At 44.6% G+C, this 27,636-nt stretch overlaps 1 protein-coding gene across 5 annotated transcripts in view; it reads right to left on the minus strand.

The window, feature by feature from the left end:
* The window catches only part of CAP2 (cyclase associated actin cytoskeleton regulatory protein 2), a 152,991-nt gene extending 127,558 nt beyond the window's left edge, over nucleotides 1-25,433 (minus strand). For 2 of the 5 annotated variants that reach the window (XM_019830199.3, XM_011282140.4), the window contains exon 1: nucleotides 25,054-25,431. The gene's annotated coding sequence lies outside the window, so the exon portion shown is untranslated. The other 3 variants (XM_045057077.1, XM_045057075.1, XM_003985751.6) reach the window with 3 other exon arrangements.
* Nucleotides 25,434-27,636: the final 2,203 nt, after the last annotated feature.

Below are 27,636 nucleotides of genomic sequence, written 5' to 3' on the forward strand. Positions count from 1 at the left end.
ATTACCACCTTCAGCGTGTCTGCCGCTGGATTACTTTAGGTTACAATTATTCCGAATGGTGGAAATTTTTAATTTAAAATATTGACAGTGTATATTTCATTTTGCTGCTGATTATTTTTGGACAAAGTTTAGTTTTAGGTGGAGTGGTTTCTGGAGACAGGAAGCTTTGGTTCCCCAGCAGTCTCTGCTGGGATAAATTGGGTTTGACGCTGAATAAGGGGTTGAGGATAAGAGTGGGCATGGTGGGTATCTAGCTTTTCTGCGTCCAAACACTTCTTAGAGAGCTATCCTGAGTGTGCACAGGTGAGTACCTTAAAATTGCTGGCCCTACAATGTAATGTTATGAAGGCAACCGCTGAGGAATGGAACCCAATCTAATTTGGCCAGGTTCATGAGATCCAGCTTAGAGATACCATAGCTCCCGCCATATCAACCTACGACTGCTTCTGGCAAATTCAGGCTGCTGCCCCAGAGAAAGTAAAACACACCCCATCTTAATCAGTGTCTGTAGTTCTCACTCTTGCGAACTTTCTAAGCATCATCTTAAGCCAAAGAAGATAGACGTGCTCCCATAGAGGAGACAGGGCTGCCCCAGAGGGTGAGTAAATGCTATTTCTCTAAGACAGGTAATGTTTTCTATTTCTGCAAACAACCAGGTAATGCATTTTTTTGGTGTGTTTTGTATTTCATAATGATGACATGTCACTGCCATTTTCAAGAGCAAGGTTAGACTTATCAAAACATGTGGGTAGCTCTGTACTTCTGCATCCACACGTCAGATGGTCATCAGATACGGATGGGGGGGTTCACTGCCTATTTTGGAAAGTCATCTCCTCTGAAACTGCCAGCAGCTATGCTTTCAAAATATGGGGCAGTGTTCTCTGCACGGCCGAAATCAGCATCTAATCCCAAGGGGATTCAAAATTAGAAGTTTCTCATCTATTCTTTCCTCTTAACGTCAGAGCTTTCGCTTCTACTGCAATTGAGAAAAAAAAAAAAGAAGCAATTTAATTGAACCCTTTACGTAATCGTGCAAGGGAACTGGGTATCCTGTAGGAGGGTGAAGGCCATTTGAGAGATGGTAAAAGCCCCTCAAATCTTTTAATAGGCGTCCATCTGTTCACGGTTATCTCTGTTCTCTGTTACTCAACTTGCCAAATGTTACACCATAGACCTAGCCCATGCTAAGGAAAAAAAAAAAAAACGTGTTTGCTTTGTTAGCAAGTTCCCGATGCCCCAACAGAAAGGCACCCACCACCTCCAGAGGCTCACAGCGCCATTTCAGGAAGGCCTGTTACATTTCACACTTAGGACGGCTGTCCCCGACTGGGGCTTAATCGGCCTCCCTGACAAGACTCAAACTCACACTATCTAATAGCGCTCCATATGTTGAGAGACAACAGGAGTTAGCCCACACACTGCAGGGCCAGGCTGACTGGTGTGGAATGCAGTCTGAAAACAAATCAGATGTCACTTCGCGTAAAATCACCATGGACTGGAGTCTTGTCACAGCCTCTGAAGAGATCAAAATACAACCCAGGCAAGGAAGCTGGAAAGACGCCTCTGGGTTTAAAAGTTTAGAACAGTTTCTAAGAGAAATGGAAGAACAAATAAAAGAGAGAATAAAAAAGAGAAAGATATCCAAAATATACATGGTAGCATTCCCAGGGAGAAAGATGGGGTCCAAGATGGCTATGCTTTCTTCTCCCAACACACACACACACACACACACCCCTCCCCACATGTGCCCTCAGCTGCTATCCTGGCTCTCAAGAATGAAGAAAGAACAGAGCAACAGATTCTCCAAATTCTTCCCAGGCAGTTCCATTTGCCTTGGTTTTTCAAAGTGGATTTAGCCAAGTTTTCATGAGGCCAGGAATTAGGAATCAGGCTGAGGAAATGGATAGGACAGGAAATGTACACAGCAAGGTCAGGGTAAGGAATGAGTCAGAGCCAGGTGGACAGACAGATGGATTTGGACCAGGAAGCCAACAGAAGAGGGGATCTATGGCAAACTGGTCAGACATAAGATGTTCTAAGAATCAGATGAGAAGCAGAGAGAAGCCAGACACACAGCTGGGCAACCAAGAGACTAGGTCAGATGATGAGGCTCAAACCTGGTCTCCAGACTGTCTAGTCCTCCAATTCATGCAGAAGCCAACCCCAAGATGAGGTCCCCTATAACCTCCGGCTTATAGAGGATAAACACAATCATCTGACCGGGTGTGAGGGTGGGTGGAAAGAAAAAGTGGGAGGAATATAGAATTCCATGACCTTCTCTTTTTTTTTTTTTTTCAACGTTTTTATTTATTTTTGGGACAGAGAGAGACAGAGCATGAACGGGGGAGGGGCAGAGAGAGAGGGAGACACAGAATTGGAAACAGGCTCCAGGCTCCGAGCCGTCAGCCCAGAGCCTGACACGGGGCTCGAACTCACGGACCGCGAGATCGTGACCTGGCTGAAGTCGGACGCTTAACCGACTGCGCCACCCAGGTGCCCCATGACCTTCTCTTTTTAATGATCTGTTTTAGGAAATTACACTCGAGGTGAATCTTAAATCCTTGTTTTGTAATAATTTGGTAGTAATCTTTCTTGAGTTCCTTTATAATAGGAAGTATAACTCATCTTGGTTTTTTTTCCTCATTTGAATTATCCCCTCACTTTTCCCTTTTTAAAGTTTAACTCTTTAGACATGCACAGAATTTAAATAGCTCTACAATAGTTCTATGAGGCGGCCCCCTTCCATTTTTGCCTTGAGAATCAACCGATTTCCATGATTTTAGCTGTTTCTTTCAGTAATTATCTCCTCATCTGTACATAACATGCTTCCATCTCTGTGTGTCTTGTTTCTCTTCGGTTCCAGGCATTATCCACTGAGTTCCCACCAAAACCAAGAGGTGTTGCCCAATCCCCACCACCAGACACATGAACACTTCCTTTTGCCCAGTACTGTTGTGTCACAATTTCTATGTGACCAAGCATCAGGGTCAACACGTTTATGACTCTTCACAGCTGAGTCACAACGTATCCTAAAATTATTCTCCATTTTCTTTTTTCACAACCTGTTTCCCTGCAGCTATGTGATTCAGTTTTCTCTACATACTTCCCAGTTTTCTCTACACACTTAAAAGTTATTCACCTCCAAACTCTTCTCCCAGTTGTACAAGTCTCCTTTCAGTTAGGCAAACACATCTGGGATGCTATTACCTCTTTCTTCTCAGAGGCATCTCTTCTGGAGAATCACTCCAAGTGCATGAGAGCTCAGTAGGCCCACGGTGCCTCTGGGACCAGAGATCTGCCTTCCCCCCACGCCCTCTTACCTAGTATCACTTGCTTTTCCGATTCTATACCCTCCTCTTTCTTGGCGTACTTTCTTAACTGTCTTCTTAGTTTCAGAGCATCTTCTTCTGAAAAGGTATGTGAAAGGACAATTTTTGTGGCGAACCTGCAAGTCTGAAAATACCTTGATTTTGCCTTCACACTTTGGAGGTTTGGCTGAGTGTAGGATTCTGGGATGGAAGTTTTCCTCAGAATTTTCAAGGCATTCCTCCATTGTGTTCTAGCTTCCTAGGTTACTGTTGAGAGGTCCAAAGCCGTTCTGAGTCTCTTGATTTTTCATCCCTTGATGCAGTCTTTGTTTTCCTCTCTGGAGGAAGTTTGCGGGGTCTTTGTCCTCAAGGGTTTGGGATTTCACAATGACATACCTTAGGGTTGATCAAATGTTTTAATGAACGATTTTCAAAAAGGTGTGGCAACAATAGGAAAATGGGCATCGCACCCTGTTTATCTCTGAGTTTACAAACTAAATTTTGTGGGTTTTTTTTTTCAAATAAAGTAGTTAGGATTCTAAATACTTAAACAATTTAAACTCCTTTACACCAAATACACACATTTACAAACATTTCATACACTTCATTAAGAATATAGCCAGTTAGTATTCTCTCATATACTGTCTTTGGTAGCATTTTCCTAGGTGAAAGGATGGCTGTCATCATTTAAAAATTTATTAATTTTATATTATTTTATATTTGCGTTATATTATTTCTATTCATATATTACTTTTCTATTATACTTATATTAATTTTATAGTATCGCTTAAAAGTTAACAAAAAACATTGGTCATTTCATAAAACCCATCCTTATAGTACAGATAGTTCCTAATACTAATTTTGTGTGCAATGTTCCACAATGAGACAATGACTAAAACAGTAAGAGAGACGACATTCCTATCCTTTCCCACAGTAGTTTCCAGAAAGGGAGAGTTCCCCACACTTACAAACATTTTTACAAGGTCTCAATCGTTTGTCTCTTTTTAACCAGGGCTGTTTAGAGGGGGCCCTGCTTTTGGAATCACTAACTGAAGTTCTTTGGGAAAGAGCTTAATTTTCTTTTGCTTTATTTAGTTACTACCTGTACATAGGGTTCCTATAAGTGTGTATAGAAAGGCATACAGAGTCTGTGACATGATCAGTGATAGATGTGTTAGCTACTGTTAGGAAGACATCTCATTTATTTTTGCTAACGGTGCAAACAGATTTACAAACCACTGTATCAAGCCTTTGTGCATTTTAAATGCTGGGCAATCATCTAAAAGACCTGGCCAACAGAGTTGTCAAATCACTATGCTGTACGCCTGAACGTAATTACACTTCAATAAAAAATGAAAAATAAGTAAGTAAAATAACATAACATAACATAAAAAACCTGGCCAATGGAAATGACTAGCGAAACATTTCAGGTCATACCTTATAATTATACCCTTATAATTTTTTTTCCTTGTCTCAGTTTCCCCTACTCACATACTTATTCCGCCAAGATTTCTAAAAGTGGCTTTCTCGAGTCCATGTGCAATGGTGAGATTTTTGGTATGTAATTAGTGTGGCAGTCATGTGTTCCTCCAAACATTAAAAAAATTCAGAACTGATCAACATATACTGCATTAGTTTTAGATGCACAGCTAATGATTTGATATAGTATAAAGTAGTCCTCCCTTATCCCTCAGGGATCTGTTCCAAGACGCTCCCAGGAAGCCTGGAACCACAGAGAGTGCCAAACTTTGTATATTCTGTGTTTTTTCCTACATGCACATTCTTACGATTAAGTTTAATTTCTCTATTAGGCATAGTTAGAGGTTAACAAGAATAACTAACAATAAAATAGAACCATTACAACAGTATACTGTACTCTAATAAAAATTATGTAAATATGACCTTTCTCTTTCTCAAAATACCTCATGTGCTGTACCCATGCTTCTTCTTGTGATGACGTGAGATGATAAAATGCCTACGTGATGAGATGCAGTGAGTGAATGACGTAGGCGCTGTGACAGCAGCACACGGCTGCTACTGCCCTCACGGCCTCAGAAAGAGGATCATGTATCTACTTTATCACTGTGATCGACTGCAGGTAACTGAAACTGTGGATGAGAGGCGGCTACTGTATGGGGAGGTGGCAGGAGGCGGGGGGGCGCCTGGGCGGCTCCGTCAATTAAGTGTCCAACTTCAGCTCAGGTCATGATCTCAAGGTTTGGGAGTTCAAGCCCCGTGTCAGGCTCTGTGCTGACAGCTTGGAGCCTGGAGTCTGCTTCAGACTCTGTGTCTCTCTCTCTCTCTCTCTGCCCCTCCCCTGCTTGCACTCTGTGTGTGTGTATGTGTGTGTGTGTGTGTGTGTGTGTGTCTCAAAAATAAATATTTAAAAAATAAAATAAAAAAGGGGGTGACTTCTGTGCATTGCAAAATGATCCCCACAAGAAGCTCAATTAACCAGCCCCATACACAGTTACGGATTTTTTTCTTGTGTTAGGAACTTTTAACATCTGCTGTCTTGGCAACTTTCAAATATACAACACGATATTGTTAACTACAGTCACCGTGCTGTAGATTACATCCCCAGGACTTCTTTATCCTCTAACTGGAGGCCCCTACACATTTCCAGAATGATTTGTTTGCTTTAAAAGAGCTCTCTGCTAAGGACACAAGCCCAATCTCCGTGGAATCACGTTTGGAAAACAACGCTCCTTCATCCCTCAGATTGTCTCATCCAAATCGTCTCGTGCTCAGTGGTAAGGGGTCTGGTAAGACAGAACTACTTAGTCTAACCAATTATAGCTGCTTTGAAAATCGCCACCCTCTGGTACAGCGTCAATGGTGATAAGCCCAGAATAACCGCTTGCTTGTCTGTGTTACAGTCTCGGCATCTAGAAGACACCTCTGCTCAATTAAAATCCTGCCTCGTCCTATCTTTCCACTAGCACATGCACACCTTGCCTCCCACAAGTCTGAGCTCTCCATGTGCTATGGTACTACCTTTTACTCTTCTTTGCATCTCCCTCTGAGTCCTGCCTGCTGCCGTGTACATGGAGAATTCTATAAATACTTTTTGATTGACTAATTAATTGGCTACCACTCACTGCCTTTCCCTTGCCTGCCCACTCATTGGCATAATCCCAGTTCAGGTGATGAGCCGGATTTTCACAGGAGAAGTTCCCACTTGTTTATTTTTAGTTTTTAGTGTATATATATTTTTAAGTTTATTTATTTATTTTTGAGAGAGAGAGATAGAGTGAGTGGGGGGAGGGGTGGGAAGAGAGAAGGAGAGAGAGAATCCCAAGCAGGCTCCGCACTGTCAGCTCGGACCCCGATGTGGGGCTCGAACTCACGAACCGTGAGATCATGACCTGAGCTGAAACCAAGAGTCAGATGCTTAACCGACTGAGCCCCCCCAGGAGCCCCAAGATTTCCGCTTCGAAGAAGACATTAGGTTAGCTTAACCCACTTAAAACCGCGGTGGCTTCTTCCCGTGACTTGCAAGAGCACACCCACTCTCTGGAATGTGAACCCTGGGTTTTCCACAGCTCCTTTTTTCCTTCGGGGTTTCAAGATTTTTAAAACTCCACCCTGTCCAAAGGATTTTGTAAATCGCTCACAGCAAGTTCATAAAACAAGCCAGGGAGAACACTACTGCGGTAACATCTTCATGTTCACAACGGCTGGGTGTTCCAGGGTCCAGACTGCTGGCTGAAGTTCTGCTCTCATGAGGCCAAAGGTGCAGAAATAATTGTGGTGAGCGTTTCTCCTCTGACTCTATAGAGGAGACCCAGACTCCAGGGATTCCAAAGATCATGAGTCTAAGCTTACACAGAAAACAGATTTGAGGTGACAGGAAATGGGAGAGTCTCTAACTTTTTCTCATGGTCAGACTGGGCAGCTGGCTTACGTGTGAGCAAACAGTAGAGTCACAATGGACTCCTTTCTCTACAAATCCGCCCGAATTAAAGAAAGATTTGTTGAACTACCATCGAACCAGGCTGTCCTAGATGTTAATTTCTCTTTATTGTGACTGTAATAATTACTTCCTTTCCTTTCTCTAGAAGCTACCAATCCCCGGGGGGAAGGAATCGTGTGGTTCAGTATTGCTGATGGGGTAATAGTACGTGCAGCAGAAACAAACCACAGTCTTCATTCCTCCCTTCATTGGCTGCCTCCCTGGATACGCTGGGTTCATTCATTCAGTTAGTCCCCTCTACCTGCCCAGCACAGTGCTCATGGGTAGAAAATCAAGTGGGATTAAAATACATTTCTGGGCCCAGCTGTCGTGGGAGGGGGCCGGAAGGAGACCCTGCTCCGTCAAGCCAGGGAGTTGTTCTCTCAGAGACACATTCCCATTGTCAAGGTGCCTGCCTTTCTATCTTTCGCTTTCCCTCCCGAAGAGCACTGCTGGGGCCAGCTTCACCAAACATCAAAAAAAAAAAAAAAAAGAAAAAAGAAAAAAGAAAAAGCCACCATTTTCTTTTCATTGCAAAGAAGTTTCAAAAGTCTCTGAATTTTGAGACAGTAATATCAGAATAGGAGAGATCAGAGAGTTATGCGAATGAAAGAACACTTTTAAATTTTTCACAAAACTGGAGAAAACCTACCAGAGGAGATCCTGATTAGCCGACGGATTCCTCCAAAGGTCCCAGTGCAGAGAACAAAGGCAAACTCTCTTCAGCTGGACTTTCAAAAGGACCTCCCCCCCCCCACCCCAGCCCTCTATAACTCACAGGGTTCCTAAGACCCAATCGCAGAGACAACTCAAACGTGCCCCCCTCCCCCACACTGCTCCCTCTCCCCTCCCACCCTTCTACCGCTGCCACTGCCTCAAGGGTCCTTCCCGGCACTGGCGCACCCATTCTCTGCAACTCAGCGCTCCCACGAGGCCGCCTCGTGTCCTACAAATCAGAGGTAACCTCGCTTTACGGTTCGCCATTTACTTCCTGTCATCTCCACCAAATCCAAAGTTGGACATAGAAGGGTAAGATAATCAACCACACGCAGAAAGGACCTCCCCATTCCATCCACCCTCCCCACTCCGGTGGTATCACTTCTCAGGAGCATCCCTGATCCGTCCCGTGATACAAATATTTCTGGTCTAAGTTGGACTCTCTGAAGAGGTGAGGGCTCATGACTTGATATGGTAGAAAAAGCATTTTGGTATCGGGGGACCTTCATTTGAGATCCAGTCCCTGAACTGGCAGCTTACATCCCTCTAGGCAGATGATTTAACCCATCTGGGTCTCAATTTATTCACTTCTAATACAGAGAGTATTAGATTCTCTAATACTCTAATACAGAGAGTATTAGATTAGTATTAGAGATTAGATTAGAGTATTAGATTAATACAGAGAGTTCACTCCTGTTTCTTCATTCGCTGACTGAAGAAAATTGTATGCAAATGTGTTTTGAGATGTGTTCTGTGCTGCTGCTGGGGCTACACAGCTGGATGAGACACAGACTGTCCTCAGGGGCCATGATTTCCCTCAGGAATGGACAGTTTGGCTGTTGGGGGCAGGCCAGCCCTCCAGGACACCGGGCTGCAAGAAAGAGCCCAGTGGGAACTAAGGCCATGGGGGAAGTCTAAGTCTATCTTGAAGGCTGGCTCTGTGCCCTGTGGTAGTGACGGGTAAGGACAGAGTCATCAAATCATAGAGTCTGAATGCTGAGTGGACCAGGAATGAAATAATTCCCCTATCAGGAAGTGTGAACTCTCTTAGCTAAATGAGACCCTTCACTGAAAAGAAGCCCCCTCTACCTCACTTCATGACCCATTTCTAAGTTCCTACGCTTTCCTATTTCCCTGCACTGCCCTTTTGCTCTTGTTTAGGCCGTGGAAGGGGTGTAGGTCAAGAAGGTGTTTCCAGGAGCTCCCCAAGGGCCACATCCTGGCGAGAAGTCATGGAGACTCCACTGGCTAATCTATCACAGCCTGGGAAGGGCTTCTATGGACCTTTCGTCCCTCCATAAAAAAATGTATTGCTCTCCTTATGTGCAGAATTTACAAAGAACTCTTACAACTCAAAAATAAGACAAAGATTCCAACTTAAAAATGGCCAAAACAGAGCGCCTGAGTGGCTCAGGAGGTTGAGCATCTGACTCTTGATTTCAGCTCAGGTCATGATCTCACAATTTGTGAGATCAAGCCCTGGATTGGGCTCTGCACTGACAGCGTGGAGCCTGCTTGGGATTCTCTTTTGCCTTCTCTCTGCCCCTCCCCCCACTCCCGTGCACGTGCTCTCGCACTCTCTCTCTCAAAATACATATTAAACATTTTAAAAAATGACCAAAATATTTGAACATTTTTCCAAAGAAAATATGCAACTGGCCAGCAGTGTAGCACATAGACTCAACATCAACAGCCATCAGGGAAATGCAAGTCAAAACCACAATGAGGTCCCACTTAGCAGCCACTAGGATGGCCAGGGCCAAGAAGACAGATGATTACAAGTGCCAGTGAGGACATGGAGAAATCAGAACCTTCCTACACTTCCGGTGGGAATGTGAAATGCTGCAGCTGCTATGGAAACCACTTGGAACTTTCTTAAAAAGCCAAGTATATATCTGCCATATGACCCAGCCATACCATTTGCATTATCTACTCAGGAGCGATTAAAACACATGTCTACACACAGGAACACTTGTACACAAATGTTCATGGCGTCGTCACTCATAATAACCAAAACATGACGGGGAGCAGCTGATGACTAGATAAACAAATGAGGCACATCCATACAATGGAATATTATCCGGCAATAGAAAAGGGAAGAAGCACTGATACGTTCTGCAACATGGATGAACCTCAAAAAAATTGTATTTATTTTTTAACGTTTATTTATTTTGAAAGAGAGGGAGAGGGAAAGAGAGAGGGCAGGAGGGTGCCTGAGTGGGGGAGGGGAAAAGAGAGAGAGAGGAAGAGACAGCACGGGGCTCGATCTCAGGAACCTTGAGATCATGACCTGAGCTGAAATTATGAGTCAGACGCTTAACTGACGGAGCCACCCAGGTGCCCCCCCCACCCCCCACCCAAAACACGATGTTAAGTGAAAGAGCCAGGGACAGAAGATCAGGTATTATACAATTCAATTTCTAGGAATATCCAGAAAAAGCAGATTTCTAGAGACAGAAGGTCGATCAGTGGTTGCCTAGGGCTGAGGCTAGGAATGCGAAGGGACTACAAATAGGAATAAAGTTTCTATTTGAAGTGAGGGAAATGATTTAAGACAGGATCATGGTGGTAGGGGCCCAATACTGGAAATATAATAATAGTCATTGAATTGTGCACTTAAAATGGGTGAATTTTATGGCATGCAAAACTGTACCTCAATAAATGTTGTCTTCAAAAACAAACAAGTGCAACTGATCCTCGAGCCCACAGGGTTTAGGGACACCAACATCCCCCATGCAATTAAAAATCCACCTATAACTTTTAACTCCCCTGAAACTTAACTAATAGCCAACCGTTGACCAGAAGCCTTACCGATAACACAGTCAATTGATGCATATTTTGTATGCTGTATTTATATACTGTATTCTTATAACAAAGTAAGCTGGAGAAAAGAAAACGTTAAGAAATCATGAAGAGAAACTATGGTTGCAGCAGTGTATTTGCTGGATTTATTGAAAGACTCTGCACTCCGTGGCCCTGCGTGGTTCAAACCTGTGCTGCTTAATGCCAAGCCTCAAGCTCCCCTTTATAACCGTACGGTCAAAAACCAGTTAAGTCAGAGTTAACTTTGCTGCTCTCACCTCCCAGCAAAGACACAGGTGGTAATTACCCTTAACCAGAGACTTCCCTGAGTGGCCACGGCCTCGCTCCTGCTCCCGGAACCAGCTGGAGGGGACAGAGCGGAGCGGTGGTGTTTCACACGGCAGCAGAAATCGCTGGGCACAAGTGGGGCCTCCAAAATGCAGATTCCTGCCCTCCCCCCACCCCACCCCCATCTCAGCAACACTAATTTAGTGGTTCTGGGTGTTCCTGGCAATCTGCATTTCTCAGAAGCGCACCTCAGAGTAAAAGGACCCACGCTCTGGGAAATGTGATCATAGAAGTGCCCAGGAATGCTGTGGGAGCATGTGTGCGTGGGGTGTGGGGGTCAAGAAGGGCGAGTACTCAAGGGAGCCCTGGGAAGTAAGGAGGCCCTTCGAGTTCAGTTAGGAGCGAAACGGAATCTCAAAGGACGAAGAGGCATTATCGGAAGCAGAAAGGTAAGTAGAGCAGATGTATCCCTGAGCCTATGCCCAGCATGTGCCAAGACATGGAGACACTGCAGCTAGAAAATATTCCTTGGGCATTCACTCACCATGTGCCAGAAGCTATCTAAGAGCTCACGGGAAAATAAGGGATTGATGAGTAGCTGGCAGGAGCGGCGGACAAAGCTGAGGGGGGACGTGGGAATTCACTACAAGGCGGCAGCGGGTCGGAGAAGGTCTGAGAACGTAGGAGAATGAAGGAGGTCTGAGCGGGGACCACAGGGCTTGAGCGGGGCTGGGAGGGAAAGAGAGAAGGCAGAGCGTCTCAGATGCCTTGTCTCAGGGTCAGGCGGTGCAGGTGCGGACAGGCAGAGGGAATGGAGGTGTCCAAGGGGAGGAGTTCAGTGTGAAACACTGAGTTCAAAGGGCCACCGAGATGACCGCTGGTGGCTGCAGGGAAGGGAAGCCCAGGGGACTTTCGAAGGTGGAATCGCAAGTATTACCTACCTAGTAATCACTGCCTCGGGATTCTTGGGAAGCTCAGAGGACATGATGAGGGGAGCTTCGTGAACTAGAAAGTGATGGCCAACTGTCACTATTATGATTTATCTCTGAATGCTCCCCAGCACTCACCACAGTGATCTGCACACAGTGAGTGCTCATTACGGCACATGTCACCAGGTCTCTGATCCCCTAAACATGATGACCTGGACATCTCACACACCACACTTCGAAGGTTCTGCCATACACAGCCCATAAAAACACCAAGAGACACTAGTGGCTGAAAGCATAAAAGGGGATATCATTTTATATGGTCAGTTACTTCTCATGACTTGACTAAAAATATTTCACGTCGCTAAACGCCGACATTTCAGTGTGAAGAATGCCGTGTCTTGGGGCGCCTGGGTGGCTCGGCCCGTGAAGCGTCTGACTCTCAGTTTCAGCTCGGGTTTCATGGCTTCGAGCCCCACGTCGGGCTCTGCGCTGGCAGCACGGAGCCTGCTTGGGGTTTTCTCTCTCTCTCTCCCTGTCTCTCTGCCCCTCACGCACTCACACCGTCTCTGTCTCTCTAAAAATTAACGAATTAATTAAAAAAAAAAAGAATGCCATGTCTTCCTGGAATAATGAAGACAACAAGGTTTGCTGAAATTCCTTCTGATCTCAGAATTTACTGGCATGCAGTGTAGGCTTTATATACGGTTGAATAGCAGCTTCAGCAACTCTCTTTAAGGGAAAAACCAAGGATCAGTTCAGATCAAGAACTAAGCCGGTTTTGAGCATGACGCTTGTTAGCAAATGTAAGGGTGACACTTCAGTTTAGAAGAGCCAGGTGATGCGTGTGGCCCCAACCCCCTTCTGCTTCTTCACATTGTCTCCAGCCCCCTGGGTCTACTTTCATACTTGACTTCTATTTATTACATGTAACAAAACTGGAGTTTTCAAATAGAGCTCTGGACCACCAAAAGACTACAGGCTCTTCTTTTTTTGTTGTTGTTGTTCTTTGGAACTGAAAGCCCAAAGTAAAGGGGACACAGAGAAAGCGGACAACACACAAGGAAGAGAATGGGGGAGGGTACAGGTAGAGGGGGAATGGGGAAAGGGACGCTGGAAGGTGTCAAAAGAAGGAGGGAGCTACCAGTGCTGTTCAAGAGGGAATTGGCCCAGGGCGCCTGGGAGCTTCAGTGGGTTCATAGTAGAACTTTGGCTCAGGTAATGATCTCATGATTCATGGGTTCGAGCCCCACGTCGGGCTCTGTGCTGACGGCTCAGAGCCTGGAGCCTGCTTCGGATTCTGTGTCTGCCTCTCTCTCTGGCCCTCCCCCTTGTGCTCTGTCTCTCTCTGTCTCAAAAATAAATAAAAGTTAAAAATAATTAAAAAAAAAAGAAGAGGGAATTGGCCCATGACAGCCTATCTCTAAACTGTGTTCAAGACATAAAAAGCAACTCCCTGACTGAAAGGTAAACAATAGCAGGCCAATTCAAGGAAGCAATCAAAACTTGAAAAGGGGATTTATTTGGGAATGTGTTTCTGCTTTGTTTGTTTGTTTTTCTCTCTTCTCTCCAGGGTTGATCCAAGATTGAAGCTATGCAGGGGGTTCAGGCAACAAAATCTCTGAGAGAATCCTCCTCTGTTTGGCCAGAAGACCTGGAAAGGAGGTCCTGTGGATGGAAAAATGTGATGCAAAGTCCAGCGGTGTGTGTGTGTGTGTGTGTGTGTGTGTGTGTGTGTGTGTGTGTCTGGCTAGTTACAGAACTGCACCCCAGAACAGCAAGCGGCAGCATAAGCCACTAAAACCTTCTCTGACATGGGGCGCCTGGGTGGCTCAGTGGGTTAAGTGTCCGACTTTGGCTCAGGTCACGATCTCGCAGTTCATGGGTTCAAGCCCCATGTCAGGCTCTGTGCTGAGAGCTCAGAGCCTGGACCTTCTTCAGATTCTGCGTCGTCTTCTCTATCTGCCCCTCCCCCACTCATGCTCTGTCTCTGTCTCTCAAAAATGAATAAATGTTAAAAAAAAAAAATGAAAAAAAAAAGCTTCTCTGATGTCACTGCCAGAGGAGAATCCCAGAGAAGCCAGAGCTGGAAAGGGGGATCCCTTCATTCTGTGCATGAATGAGTACAAGCCCTAGTCTTGCCCCATAGCGTGCACGTGGGGGACAGATCCACAGGCTTTGAGCCCTGTGCCGCAATAGAAGCCAGTGCTCAATTCCCAGACTAAGCCCTAAATAGTGCTTCCTGGGGGTCCAAAGCAGCACAGCAAAAGTTTTAAAACCTGCACTCACGTTGGGACCATTATAAGGGAGAACTGGGCTGGCTGCCTGGGAAAGCAACAGCAGTAAAAATGAGCATTTCAAAAGGACTGAGAGTCTCACAACACAATCCTCAAAATGTCTAGAATTCAATCCAAACATGTGTGACATGCAAGGGACTGGGGAACTGTGATCAATTCTCAAGAGAAAAGACAATCCACAAAGGCCAACCCCAAAATGACGATGTTAGAATGACCAGATTTCTAGGAACGATGTCAACTATGCTCCAGGAGATAGAGATAAACACTCTTTTTAGGAAAAAAAAATTTTTTTAACATTTATTTATTACTGAGGGACAGAGAGACACTGAGCGTGAGCAGGGGAGGGGTAGAGAAAGAGGGAGACACAGAATCTGAAGCAGGCTCCAGGTTCTGAGCTGTCTGCACAGAGCCCGATGTGGGGCTCGAACCCACAAACTGCAAGATCATGACCTGAGCCCAAGTCGGTCACTCAACTGAGCCACCCAGGTGCCCCAAAGGTAAACACTCTTAAAATGAATGGGAAGGCAGAAGTTCTCAAAGTTCTCAGAAGAGGCACAGAACTTATAAAAAAGAGGGGCGCCCAGTGGCTCAGTCAGTTAAGCATCTGACTTCAGCTCAGGTCATGATCTCACGGTTCGTGGGTTGGAGCCCCATTTTGGACTCCGTGCTAACAGCTCAGAGCCTGGAGCTACTTGGGATTCTGTGCCTCCCTCTCTCTCTGCCCCTCCCCTACTCGCAGTCTGCCTCTCACTCGCAAAAATAAATGAACATTGAAAAAAAAATCTTTTAAAGAACCCATTAAAAAAACGAGTATTTTAGAGCTGAAAAATACAATAGCAAAAAATGACTGGGTGAGCCAAATAGCAGGATGGAGATTGCAAAAAGAGGTGACTGTGCACTTGTTGGTATATATATTATCCAATCTGAATGACAGAGAGAAAAAGAATTGAATGCAAAAATGAACACACCTTAAGAGGCCTGTGAGATAGTATTAGGAGGTGTAATATTAGGGTCCTCAGCATCCCAGGAGAGGACAGAGTGATTGAGGTAGAAAATATACCTGAAGAAATAATGGCCACAAATTTCCCAAACTTGATGAAAGCTTATGTTTACAGATCCAAACAGTGGTATCTATCTGGTTATTGTACACAGACATACACACACACACACACACGATGACCCACAGGGAGTGCCTCCCAAGGGGAGATGCAGAAAGAAGAGCAAAGTGAAGATACAACTGTTTAAAAAGAAATAAAACCTGGAACGCCTGGGTGGCTCAGTCAGTTAAGTGGCCAACTTCTGCTCAGGTCATGATCTCCTGGTTCGTGGGTTTGAGCCCTGCTTCGGGCTCTGTGCTAACAGCCCAGAGCCTGGAGCCTGCTTCGGATTCTGTGTCTCCCTCCCTCTCTGCCCTTCCCCTGTTCGGGCTCTGTCTCTGTCTCTCAAAAATAAATAGATGTTAAAAAAAACTTTAAAAAGAAATAAAACCTGATGGGCTATCATTCCCTTTTGAGAGGTGTCACAAGCATCAAGGTCTTTAGCCCTTAAATGTCTTCCCTAAATCTAGCAAAACCAGGAGTCACTAGAACTCTGTCAATCAACAAACTGGTTCCCTTCCCAGCACTAAAGTTGCAGAAAGGGTTTGTCACATGACTGACCCCTGATTTTTGATCCAAAGCCAGAGGAAGGACAAGCTACAGAGGGATTTCCAAATTTTCACTTGTAAATATCCAGAATGCATTCTGTAAACCCCTCCTGCCCATTTTTAAAATGACACGTAAAAAATTTCACCAAGATGTGAATGGTTGTAAAGAACATCACCTTTAGCATTCTGTTCATATTGACCCATAAAGGGGCTCCTGGGTGGCTCGGTCAGCTCAGGTCACGATCTCCCACTTTGCAAGTTTTGGGCCCCGAGTCGGACTCTGTGCTGACAGCTCAGAGCTTGGAGCCTGATTCAGATTCTGTGTCTCCCTTGCTCTCTGCCCCTCCCCCACTCACGCTCTGTCAATCTCTCACAAATAAACATTAAAAAATTTTTTTTAAATATTGACCCATAAAAGTAAAACTATTTTTCACTCACTGAAATACATCCATGAAAGTCATCATCATTCATTTCCAAAGAATACATGAGCAGGCTGCTTTTTGATGGTCACAAATTTTGCATAATTACACTCTCTCCTCCAACTCGTGTCTCCATTCCTCTGGCCCTTTAGAAATTTATCCTCATTTTCTTTATTTTATGCTTGAATGTCTTTTATTCATTATTCTATTATCCTTTTCTGCATCAAAAATATGTTTATAAACTTAAATTTAAACTCAATGGCAGGGCGCCTGGGTGGCTCAGTCGGTTAAGCGTCTGACTCTTGGTCATGATCTCACGGTTCATGAGATTGAGCCCCACGTCAGGCTCTGCGCTGACAGCACGGAGCCTGCTTGGGATTCTCTCTCTCCCACTCTCTCTGCCCCTCCCCAGATTGCTCTCTCTCTCTCTCACTCTCTCTCAATAAATAAATAAACATTAAAAAATTAAAAAAAATAAACTCAATGGCAAAAAAAATACCTTTCCGATTGTTACCATCACAACTGTGAATGCAACTTATCAAAACAACACAAATATTACAAATGTTGACAAATTAGTCCTACATGTACACAAAAGTAATTCTTACTGGAAAACCCTCTCTCTTGAGTACTTTCAGTTTTCAATTATTTTTAATGCGTATGTGGATGAGTATATTTATTACTAGTACGAGTCAAGGTTGAACATCAGTTTCTCAATTTTTGTTCTTATCAAAGTAAATGTTGGGAAACTATGTTCACATAAATGAGGAGATGGGAACGGATGACATTTTGTGACAGAAATGTCACTCCAGTGTTTGAACTCCAGAGTACAAAACATCACATGGTGAAGACATATCAAAATTATGTGAATCATCGGTGTAAGGAAAACTGAGAAGACTGACTAGTGAGTGCCCTAACTACTCATCCAACTGGCTTGTGTCAGTCACTCACTGTCTTTGACTAGGGCCATTTTACAACTCTGCAGAGACAGCAGTTAACTTGCAGAAAACTGATCGGAAAGCAAGTAATTATCATCTGCAGGCACGTAAACAGATCGTACCCTGCGGAAGTCCAATGGACTTTCCTCTCCCTCCGTGGAGGAAGCCGATTTCACGTCAATTTAGCAAATTCACTTCAACCTTCTTATCAATGGTCTTTTTTGAACTGACTGTAGACCTTACTGGCTCTCTCATTTTTCATATGTTTAGAAATGTTTGTCTCTTCATTTGTATAAGAGTCCTGACTTCATCCCCTTCAAAATGTGTCCTTTAATATCAATTTACAAATTGATCAGATTGATGTGTGTGTGTGTGTGTGTGTGTGTGTGTGTGTGTGTGTTAACAGAGATTTAGAAAACATATGTTGGCGATGTCTGGACACTGGAATCATTCATTTTCTTACCCCTAAACTTGATATTCTGAAATGTCCTCCTTTCCCGCCCTTCCTTATCTCATAGATTTTTACATCCTTGATCAACAGTTTAGTAAAAATGGGTGAGAAACAGCCCTTTTTGATAAGATGAACTAGGAAGATGGATTAGAGATGGTCTTATGTAAAAAGAGAGAAAGGTGCTTATGGAAAAGAAGGTAGGAGAGAGAGAGAATCTGCATCTCTAGGAAACACCTGCTCTCAAGAAGACAAGTCTTCGGAAAAAGGACACCTGGAAGAGGAAGATTTGGAAACCGACTTTCTCAAAACACCTGTGTGCATGTACCTGGGGGAAGTCTTCGAACACGGTTAACGTACACAGAGTGAAGACTGTTGGCCTAAAGTAAGAAGCGCAAGAATGAGTTCCACCCCTAATTCCGTCCTACCTAGACTCATCTGCATCAGCGAACCTCTTTTTCAAAGTTTCCAGGGACTGAGGAACTTTCATTAGATAACTGTTCACCTTCCACTCAGAAGAGACGCTGAGGGAAGAGGCATCCCGGGAAGGGAGAGGCTGTTCGGAAGCAGGACGGAAAAAGGGGGCTGGCGGGCTGTCCACAGATCGCACCACGAGAGCACTGAGAAATGAAGAAGCAGAAATGGAAATGAAGGAGGAATCAAAACTGGAACTTTTAAGAATCCTGGCTAAATACGCGTGAACCTGCGTTGTGCCCCGAAAGTCTCCAGCCACAGCTTCCAACATGCTGGAAGATGACAGCCGGGAGAAGCTGTCTGTGTGGGGTCTACCGAATGCAAGGAACCAATTAGATGGGACTCTTTTTTTTTTTTTTTAATTTTTTTTCTTCAACGTCTATTTATTTTTGGGACAGAGAGAGACAGAGCATGAACGGGGGAGGGGCAGAGAGAGAGGGAGACACAGAATCGGAAACAGGCTCCAGGCTCCGAGCCATCAGCCCAGAGCCTGACGCGGGGCTCAAACTCACGGACCGCGAGATCGTGACCCGGCTGAAGTCGGACGCTTAACCGACTGCGCCACCCAGGTGCCCCTAGATGGGACTCTTCTATCAACCTACTTACTAGGGCAGACACGGGGGAGCCCTGCCACTGGACGGAGGGGAGCACCAGTCCCAGACAGTGTTCAGTAGAGGAAAAAAACGCCCTCCTATCTTCCCAACCCCTTACCGACACACGCTGGGTTTCTAAACTGAGAATACATAAAATGGACAGCCTCGCTTACATATCAGACCATAATCAGACTGAAATATGCATTCACCCCTTGGAAGTCTAGTTCACCTGGTTCTGGAAGATTCAACTGGCTAGTTTTCTTAGTGTGGTCCATTTTGCCGTTTTTTGCCATCGAGTATAATAATCAATTTATCTCATAAAAATCTAGTGATTCTTGGGGAGCCTGAATGGCTGAGTCGGTTAAGTGTCCAACTTCGGCTCAGGTCATAACCTCACAGTTTGTGGGTTCAAGCCCCGCGTCGGACTCTGTGCTGACAGCTCAGAGCCTGGACCCTGCTTCAGAGTCTGTGTTTCCCTCTCTCTCTGTCCCTCCCCTGCTCACACTTTGTCTCTCTCTCTCTCTTCTCTTTCAAAAATAAATAAACATTTAAAAAATTAAAAAAAAAATCCAGTGATTTTTCTCTGGATAAAACTAAATGGGAACAAAGTCAGAACTAATGATGACTATGACCTAAGAAGATCATTTGAAATCTACGTTCACAGCCTAGGTCACCTCCTGTTCGTTGTATCTTCCTTCACTGATACCCCTCTTCGCAGCCCCAGCGATCTTCACTGTTCCAGGCATACAATAGTCATTCAACATAGAGGAAGGAAGAAATAATCAACGGTTCCCAGAGTTTCTCTGGATTTCCATGTGGACTGATACAAAGTAATGACGGTTTTCTCATTATCCTGTGTACGTATCGTGTATTAATTATAGACGTAAGACAACCAGTGTCACCTATGTACTACAAGGTTTATCTCTGGTGTCTCCAGCACCCAGCTTCTCCAGGGACCACCTCCCTCTTCAATACCGCCATGAAGACCACCTCACATCTACTTTCAGTGCCCACAACCTTCCTCTTCTTTTTTTTTTGTCTCTCCCTATCAAAACTAGAATCAATTTTAGATCAGACTTTTATACTGTAGAATGGCCTTTAAATTCTAGAAGTTGGGGACTAACAGGAACTTCAAAGGTTACCTAATTCATCCTGTCATCAGATAGGTGTGAATTTTTAACTTGGTGCTTCTCTGCCTTCTCCGCTTGGCTAAGTAGTCAATGAGAAGCCAGGACCATTAGATGTCTAATTAATGAGACAGGTCAGGTGAATTCTTTTTCTTCTTCTTCTTATAAATCCATAATAAACAAAAGTTCTCCCTCTGGTTTTACAACCCTTGTTATGTCCCTTCCTATAGAGGGCTGTATCCTGAAAAGGAAACAGTCCCATTACATAACTTCTCAGTCAAAGAAGGTATGTTTTCCCTAAGTGGGAAGTGGGTCTACTTAAGAAAAACAAAACAATGTAAAATTCCTATGGATATAAAAGCTCATGTAAAAAGACAAATATTGTATGATTTCACTTACATGAGGCATCGAGAATAGGCAAATTCATAGAGACAGAAAGTAGAACAGTGGAAGCCAGGGGCGGGGGAGGGAGGAATGGGGGGGGGGTTATCGTCTGACGGGGACAGAGTTTCAGTCTGAGGTGACTAAATGGTTCTGGAGACAGATGATGGTGCCGGTCGCACAACTTTGTGAATGTAATTAATGCTGCTGAGCTGTATACTTAAAAATGATTAAATAGTAAATTTTATGTTATGTGTATTTTACCATTAATTAACAACAACAACAACAACAACAACAACAACAACAACTTAGAAAATCCCTTATAATGGCCTACTCTGACCTTACGGTGCTTCCTCTCTTCCTAAGTACAAGTAGAAACACCCAGGATGAAATTCAAAAGCTCACAGCCTGAGTCAGGGCAGGCCTAGAAAGCGCCCGAGGCTAACACCCCAGCTTGCCGACTGGTTTGTTGCTACCAGAAAAAACAAACTAAGTCATGTTAGAAATCCTGGACTGCCCAGCGGGACACACATACAAGGAAAATGCTAGTCAAGTTTAGAAACCACTCAGGTACCTTGCTGAAAGCCACGTCCCTTTGGCTTAATGAGGTTGTCCTCTGTCCGGTCCTAAACCCAGGTGATAAAAGAGAATGAAGATGCTCGTAAGTGGTGGGGAAATTCAGCTGTCCAGTTTTAGTTCGTGCTTTTGCACACTTCTTGGGACAAGAGATAACAGATATTGCCATCAGAATCTAAATGGAATGAGAAGACAGGACCTCAGTTCTATTCACTTGGTTGGAGGCAATGAAGAAGCTAGGGATGTACAAGTCAGAAGAACCAACTTTTTCTTTTATCTTCTTGTCATTAAAACATACGATACAGTCACACCACAGAAGAAGAGAACTCTGGCATACGTGTTCCAAGACACTCGCAAGAAAGTCTTCAAAGGAGCACACTTCATAACAGCAAAACGTGGGGGCCAACCCAAATGCCCACCAGTAAGAAAATGGATGACCACACTGTGGCTTGTTTGCTAAGAAGCACTATGTAGCTGCTGCAACAATAGAGATAATTCTTAAAAATTTAATGTTGAGGGTTTTTTTTTTTAATTTTTTTTAACGTTTTTTATTTATTTTTGGGACAGAGAGAGACAGAGCATGAACGGGGGAGGGGCAGAGAGAGAGGGAGACACAGAATCGGAAACAGGCTCCAGGCTCTGAGCCATCATCAGCCCAGAGCCCGACACGGGGCTCGAACTCACGGACCGCGAGATCGTGACCTGGCTGAAGTCGGACACTTAACCGACTGCCCCACCCAGGCGCCCCTTGAGGGTTTTTTTTTTTTAATTGAGAAGGTTATATACACTTTTCAAAAGAGTTCCAAATTTTTTTTAAAAGTTTATTTATTTTTGGAAGAGAGCATGCACGACAGGTGCATGAGCAGGGGAGGGGCAGAGAGCTAAGGAGAGACAGAGAGAGAGAGAGAGAGAGAGAGAGAGAGAGAGAGAATCCCAAGCAGCCCCACGTGGGGCTCGATCCCACCAACCGTGAGCTCATGACCTGAGAGTCCGATGCTTAACCGAGTGAGCTACCCAGGTGCCCCTGCACCCTTTTTATAGATCAAAAAACAAGCAAACCTAAATAACACACGGTTTAGGACTACATACCTATGTCATAACAGTTTTACAATAAAATCAGGAATTAAGACAAAATTCAGGTTTGGGAGGGACACGGAATGGCACAGAAGAGCACAAAGATGCAACAGTACAGGTAACGACATAGTGGTTTTTTTTTTTTTTTCTAGTTTCTGTTTATTCTCTTTAATGGCTTTACTGAGGTCTAACACATATGAGACAATTCACCCAATGGAAGTGTACGATTCAATGATATGTGCAATCATCAACACAGTCAATTTTAGAACATTTTCATCGGCTCAAAGAAAAACCCTACAGCCTTTAACAATCACCTCCTTACCCTCCTTCCCCAGCTCTAATCTATTTCCTGTCTCTATAGACTCCCCTATTCTGGACGTTTTCATAGGACCAGAGTCAAACAATATGTGGTCTTTTGTGACTTGCTTCTTTAGCTCAGAATAATGTTTTCAAGGCTTCTACATGTTTTAGCATGGATCATTACCTCATTTCTTTTTATGGCCAAATACTACCCCATTATGTGGATATACCACATTTTGTTTATCCATTCATCAGTCGATGGACATTTAGGTTATTTCCATGATACTCCATCACCAAGGAGTAAGAGTTTCAGTTCCTCCACATCCTTATCAACACTTAATCATCTGATCTTTTTATTCTAGCCATCCTAGTGGATATGAAATGGTATTTCAGTGTGATTTTGATTTGCACTTCTCTGATGAATAATGATGTTGAGTATCTTTCCATTACTTATTGGCCATCTACACATCTTCTTTGGAGAAATGTCTATTCAGACCCTTTGACAATTTTTATATTGAGTTATTTATCTTTTTTATTATTGAGTTGGGAGAGCTCTTTATATACTTTGGACACGAGTCCCTTATCAGATACATAATTTTAAGACATCTTCTCCCACTCTGTAGGTTCTCTTTTTACAATTATCTGGTTCTTAAGCCGTAGTTTTTAGTGCTGTGATGGGGTCACAGGTGGCCATTTGAACATAATGGCTATAGTGTATGCATACTTAGCATATTATTTTTATGTGTAAAATATTACATACTTAACAAATTAAAAACAGCACTTCATGTATAAAGATGTCTGTTAGGAAATATTCAAGGCAAAACAAAACACTATAATGCCCAAATAAGTTAATGCTATTCTTGAAGGTATTTAACAACTCGTGGGGGCATGACTTAGGCACTCGGACAATCTGGCTCACTAATCCTTGCAAAGGCTCTTCTCCAAACTATCACATGGCAGGTGGATGTAGCAAATTCCTGCCAACAGGACAAGCCTGCCCTACCCCCCCTCCTGATTCTGTGTCTCCCCCTCCTCTTCCAAGCTAAGAATTATTTTTCCATTTTTAAATACCTGAAAAAAACAAGACTATTTCGTGACTGGTGAAAATTATGAACTTCAGATTTCGGTATCCATAAATAAAGTGAAACACAGCCTCACTATCCCTTTATGTATTGTCTATAGTTGCTTTTAAGCTGCAACAGCAGAGTTGAGTAGCTGCTAAAGAGACCAACCACATGACCAGCAAAACCTACATATTTACTATCTAGCCCTTCGTTCAAACATTTTGCCAAACCTTACACCAGATCGACAAATTAAGTTACTTCTCATTGAACACAGGGAGCACCAATACCCTACTTCCTACCAGCTGTGGCCACGTCAATAGTCACCTTCCTGATTTCTCAATTTCTTTCTCTCTTTAATAAATATGACACCTTGATTCTAATTTTATTAAGGACTTTTAGATATGGGAATGCATGGAACAGTCTTTCCTTACAAAATACGCTCTATCTTCAAGAAATCATGATCCAGCCACTCAAGCTATTGAGTTAATTACTTTAACAAACTTTTATTGCTTGCTCATTATACATGCTGTAAGTGAAATACAGTTTTGGGGCTGAAAGAACTATCAAAACTCCCACCCTTGCCCTCAAGAGGCTTACAGTCTAATTAGACTCCAGTAACTACCACAACAATTTCCCCAAAGATCACTCCACTCTTGTAATCTTACATTAAGTGAGCTTAGATTATTTTACCAAGAATTCTAAGGCATGCTCCCGAAATTAAAAGAAATCTATATAAGCAGTAAGGAAATAGTACCTGCAAACAATTCTGGTAAACTATAGTGCCCGAGGCCCATAGACTTCTGCACTCCCAAAACTACAGAACCAGAGGTTCTTTTTTTTTTTTTTTTTTTTTTTTTTTTTTTGCTAAATGTTCAATCTGCCGCTTTGGCCCTTTGGACCCAATTCTAGTTCCACATCCCAAATGCAGTCACCCCTATTTCCTCATTTTAAAGAATGCATCAATTCAAATGCTGCTGAAACTTGCAGCCTATTGTGATGCCCGACACCACTCTCATGGGAATAAAGGAAAGGCCATCTGCAGACGCAATTATTAGCAGCCCGAAAAGTGATGCTAACGCAGCTACTCGCACCGACTAGTCCTCTACCCAAAAGCGGTCGGGGACGCAGCTGTGTGAGATGCCCTGTTCCATAGAGCTCTCCCTCAATGCCTCAGTTGCCTCTGCATTTTTTAAAAGTGACTCATTGCCTCAAGTCAGGTTCTGCGGGGAAGCCAGGTCTGTTTCTTTCCAGCACTTTCCAACGGAGGTGCCGCGGTCGGATCCAGCCCAATCACAGCCCCCTCCCGCCCCCCGTCTCCGCACGCACCGCCGAAGGGCCCGCAGCCTAGCGGGCCAGAACCCCCCGAAGTTAAGACGGGCCCGGGGCGGCAGCGCCGGAAGGCTAGGCCCCGGCCGGCTCCCGCGCGCACCCCGCCCTCCCGCGTCCGCCCGGGGCGCCCGCGGCGCGGACGGGATGGGGGCAGGGCGCCGCGGCTCGGCCCCAGATGGGGCGCCCTGCCCCCGCCCCGCCCGCGTCCCCGCCCCGGGCCCCGGCCCCCCGGCCCCGCAGGCGCCCGCGCCGCCTTTCTCACTCGCGCGCCGCCGCGTCCCGGCACCCTCCCCGCCCCACCCCACCCGCTCGGCGCGCAACTTCCGCGGGGGCGCCCCCCGCACCTGCCCCGGCCCCTCCCCGCCCGCGCCCGCCCGCCCGCCGCTCCCGGTTACCTGCTGGGAGCCCCGAGGTCGGGTCCCCGGCGGCGCAAATCCGAGTCCGGCCACTCGCACCCTCCTCCCGCGCCCTCCTCCCCCCCGAAGCGGAGCCGGTGTCAGTCACGCTGCTCCCGGGGAGAGTCGCCGGCGGCTTCCGGGAGCTCCAAATACAGCCGAGCCGAGGGGGAGAGAGAGGGAGGGAGGGCAGAGCCCCGCGGGTGGGGAGTGGAAATAAAGGGGAGCAGAGCGGAGAGGGGGCTGGAGGAAGGGAGGGGCAGATGGGCCGTGGGAGACGGGAGAGGGACGTGGGGAGGGCAGGGGAAGGGAGAGAGAGCCTGCCAAGCGCCCGGCTTTGAAAGCAATGAATTCACCGCATCAGGCAGCCGTGCAAAGAAGTCTGGAAAGATCCGGGAGACTCCTGGCCCAAAGAGCCACGGATAGGTTTGCTCTTCAAAGACTTTTTGGAGAAATGACGGGGCCTTAGGAGGCAAGAGACAGGCCTGCCTGTCCCCGGACCCCAATATATGAATAAGGGTCCTGGTAGGAGAGGGACATCTAACGCATTAGCTGGGCATCAAGTTCAGGTGCATTCAGATCTTGTAAAAACATTTTCTAATGTATTTTTAAGATGTATCTTGCACACAGCATCTTTAAAAGAAAATAAAAACCCCATTATTTAAAAATAAGCATATCCCAAACCAGTCTACTTTTGTGTCTGTTTGTGGCCATTTCCCTTTTATATATTGATTATAATTATAAAACTAGAGGCATTTTACTTTTTGGTTAACATTAGTAGAAGGAAAACATTGATTTTCAATTTTCATCATTTCAATCTGAAAAACGTGGGTTTGAAACTCTTCATTGAAGGAATGCCAGGAAAATTAAATAGAGAAGGGGGAAGTGTGTGTGCAATTCATACTTCTTAAAGCAAAATTTCCAAACAAGAGGATGAATATTCACTATCAATGTTAAAATTGCATCTAATTTGGTTCTGTGCCTTACAAGGCTTATTCTGACCCCATAGTCACAACTTAAATGAAGGTCATTGCTATTACACATCGCTTTTAGCCCACAGTGGTGGTGGGGAGTGCCTCTTTGGTCCCCTTTGTCTGGAAAGGAGAGAAACAAAATGGCATAAACATTGATAAATGGATGCATACACTGCATATATCCATGAGCCAGCGCCTTCTCTATCATGCACATGCCTTGCATTTGGTAGGTATCTAATACATTCTACTAAATAATAAATGAATTAATAGATGGATGAAATATATATATGTATGTGAAATATATATATATATGTAAATATTAGAGCATTTATGTTCCAGGAATGCAAAAAGTAACATATCCATAAAAACCAGCTTGTGCAGGTTTACAGGAAACATTCGTGCATCCAGTCTAATAGGACCTTTTTTCTCCTAGAATTAACATCAACAAATATTAATAGAGCATTTCTTTTAGCTGAGTATATTTTGCATTGGAGTATGAAGTACGGTACAGGTGAAAAGGCCAAATCCTGCCCTTAGGTTTATAATATAATAGGAAGAAGACAGGAGTATAAGGTGACCACAGTATAAAGAAGACTGCAAAAAATATCCTAAAAGAAATATGATGGAAGGTCTGTGGACATGCAGAAGAGAGGGAGGTGGCTTTTAGTACCGAGGTCAGAGAATACATCCTGGTTGGAAGTGAGAGTTGAACATGGGAGTAGAAATAAAACAAGAGGAGTGGAGGGTCTGGGGGGGACACTCAGTGAAAAGAGCAGCAAGGACAGAAGTGGAGAAGTGATAAAGGATGGGACATGTAGGAAGGACAGTCAGTGACCTTAGCTGGAATGGAGAGCTGGAGGAGTCAGATACAGGAAGGATTCTAGCTGGTGGAGGCCTCCAACCTTAAAATGGTTGACCCCTAAGGGGCAGGCATCAGGGGACTATGCACAGATTTGGGGCAGAGAAATGATAACAATGGTTATCTGGGATTGGAAAGAGAGAAGAGGCAGAGAAATCCTCTGAGAAAAGACTCACTAGTTTAGAGGGAAAAGTAATGAGCCTTAACTGGGTGTCTGAATTCTTTCTATAACTCTTTCCACCTAGCACAACATCTGTCTGCTGACATATGCCCCAATGGGGCTAACCCCCGTGAGCTCTCCTTCCTCACGACGCTCTAACATTTAGTGTCCATGGTTTCCAACTAGACCTGAAAGTTCCAAGAAAGCACGGATCATGTCTGTTCAAAGGCTCAAGGCTATGTCCCGGAGGCTGACACAGAAAGGTCATTGGGTACATATTTGCTGATAACGTTTTTCTTTTACAGGATTAGTTCCGAAGGTGGTGGAGTTGGAAAGAAGAGGATGGCAGCCGGGTTCTTCTAAATCTTTTCCGTCTTCCTTGAGATTCCAACCCAAACCTGCCATTTTCCTTAGCCAATGATCTCATGATCTGCTGCACTAAAAGGCTGATGCCCTGTTAGCTTCTGTGCCTTCCACTCTTCTCCCTTCTGCCCCCCAATTTTTCCTCTCCTCTCCTCTGCTCTTTATATCTCATTCGAATTAATGTCTCCTTCCTTGCCAAAGCTAATGATATTCTTGTCTTCTTCCAC

Source organism: Felis catus, chromosome B2, assembly GCF_018350175.1.
Source record: "Felis catus isolate Fca126 chromosome B2, F.catus_Fca126_mat1.0, whole genome shotgun sequence".
Taxonomy (NCBI): Eukaryota; Metazoa; Chordata; class Mammalia; order Carnivora; family Felidae; genus Felis; species Felis catus.